The sequence below is a fragment of the Cynara cardunculus genome, assembly GCF_001531365.2.
Source record: "Cynara cardunculus var. scolymus isolate 2C chromosome LG 5, CcrdV1, whole genome shotgun sequence".
NCBI lineage: Eukaryota > Viridiplantae > Streptophyta > Magnoliopsida > Asterales > Asteraceae > Cynara > Cynara cardunculus.
The window spans coordinates 437,009-439,891 of record NC_037532.1 but is presented as its reverse complement, the minus strand read 5'-3'; positions in this window follow the sequence as shown (position 1 = coordinate 439,891).

Here is a 2,883-nt window from a genome sequence, read left to right as displayed (position 1 = left end):
GTTTATTTCGTATTTAGCAAATATAAATTTCAGACCATCTTTTAGAASTATAGATTATAATAATACAAGGAAATGTAGAGGGAAGTTGAGATGAGAATACGAAATCACATGTGATTTTACACCAACGGTCAATGCAAGGGTGACGACATGGCTTGTGGCCAAAGTTGCGTGTGATTTTAGTGTATGTGATTTGACTGTTTTTGATGAAATATAAGATTTAAAAAATAAGTAGCAATGGTTTTATAACAATAAGCACAAGCACAAGGACATTTGCATCCACAATGAACTTCATTTAGTAGGCCTTTCTGTGTAAATTCTAAAGGAGGTATCGTATTTGAATGTAGAATATACGTAATGGAATATAAAAAAAAAAGATTGTGTAGAATAGATGATGTTAAAAAAGTTGTATTTACCAAATCAGATAGGTTAATAATTAGTAGAGATAAATATAATCAAAATGGAAACTAAATATACAAATTTTGAGTTTTTTTTATTTCTCACATTTCAATGCTTTCATTCATAAAAAAAAAATTGATCTCAGAACATAAGAAATATATATGCATATACCTCTAACGAGCTGTTTGGCAGTTGTTAAATGATTTAGTGCTGAATGAAATAATGTTGTTTGGTAACTATTCTCTGAATAACAACAAATTACCATTTTAACCCCATGAAATTTCAACATACAGCATAACCCCATGAAATTTCAGTGCACATACAGTAGACTTGTGACAAGAACTACTATGAAAAGCATAACCCCATACTATGAAATACTACAGCATGAATACATTCTGTTGGTTTCCTCGAAAATCAATAACCATGTCCAGATAACGACATTGATAATAATATGTTGTTTCCTTTTTCTTGGGGTAAACCTGAAGCAGTAGGGGAGGAATAACCTCATCCAGATAACTACAGTTCACCAAAATCATAGCAGTAGGGGCGGAAATATCTGAAGCTTGCGAGGAAAAAGATGGAGGCGACCAGAGACCTGTTGGAAGAAGGCGACGTGAGACAGCAACCGGAGACGGCGACCGTGGGACCTGCTGGAAAAAGAACACCGATGATCGTGTGTGGGGGGGAGCGATTTGAAGACTGGCGATCGTGTGTGGGGGGAGTGATTTGAAGACCGGCGATGTGTGAAAGAACGTTGGGTAGAGAGTAGAGAGGACAAAGTTGGAAAAATAGAAATTTGAATGGTTTAGTGAAGCCCTAGACGCAAAATGGTTAAGAGAGGTAATGTAACCATTAAGAGCCATTTTTTTTTTGCCAAACAACCCTCACCTCTTACCGATTAAGAGGCTGGCTCTTAACGTCACCATTAAAAGCCAAACAAACAGCCCCTGATACTTCCTTCTGCATCACATATATCAACTTCGTTTCTTTTGGAATTTTAATATTATATTATGTGTCAACTTTAACCTGAATAGAATATTAATTTTATTTATTTATGAAATTTGGATCAGAATTAACATATTCAATAAATTTTTATAATTTATTTAAAATAAAATAATAAATAAAAATCTCTAAAAATAATTACATTTAACTTCTAACACATTCTCTAACATTAATTATATTATCAAAATATTCTATAAATTTATAATTATAATACATTTTTAACTTATATAATTATAATTCAAATAATTAATTTTTCTCTACACATCAAGTCTTAGAGAATTTTCTTAACTTTGATCTTTTGTTTCTAGAACTTACCTTATTTTCTAGAGAGCAATATAAAGAGAAAAAAAAAGTCTCATTTTCTAAATGCATCTTTAACCCAATGCTAAAAACACAAAAATAGAGATATTCTCGTCTCCAAATCAACATTAATTAAAACACTAAAAAAAGTAGAGGTCAATAAAGTAGACCACCATATTTGGAGGCAATAAAGTAGGCCTCTATTTTTTATATTAATATTATAATAAGATTTTAATATTAAAAAAAATGTTTGTTAATGCGATTGCRGGATTGAAGTTGATTTTTTTAGTGTTCAATGAAACCAATATTTTAGTGTTTTTAGGTCTCGTTTGTTTTACAAGAATGAAATGTATTCAGAGGGATTTAGATTTCAAATCCCATGTTTGATTTGTTGCGTTGTCCGGAGTTGAAATCTTAAAGATTGAATTGAAATCCTATAAATATGTGATTTTGAAATCCTTAGGGGATGCTTGGGGTTTCATAAGATTGTATGAAATAAGATTTTAAAAATTGTTAAAACCATTTTATTTTATAATAATAGATCGATAAAAATATAATTTAATTATTTATAAATAATGAAATGCTAATCTATTCCAAATCCTATAAACTAAGCACATCAATTTTTTCAAATTCATTTCAATCCAAATCTCTTTATAAAATCTGAATCCCTCAAAAAACAACCATACAAATCAAACCGGCCTTTAATATTTTTTTAGTAATTGGGTTAGAGATGTTCTCATCATTATGTTATTATTACTTTTACAATTATTGTTTAAAATATTACTAATTTTTTTTTATCATCATAATATNTTATTATTATTATTATTATTATTATTATTATTGTTTTTCTATAATAAAAATACATATTAAAAAGTTGACTAAAAATTCGGAAAAATTGGCTTCTGTTTATATAAGGTATATAATTCTGGTTCATGAGCTAAGCTATTCCTTGATTCTACAAAAGAAATGATCGATGTGTTATTTTCTGAAGTTTTAAATTTGAAGTTTAAGAATTTAATAATTAATCTTCAGATTTTTAAATGATTTAATAATTAATTTTCAGATATTTTAAACCTTTTTAATTACCCATATATAGGTGCAAATAACAACCTTTAAATTTTRGACCAAATTTTCATTTTCACTAAACATTTTATCTTATTTTTTGAAAAGTCAACATTCTTATCA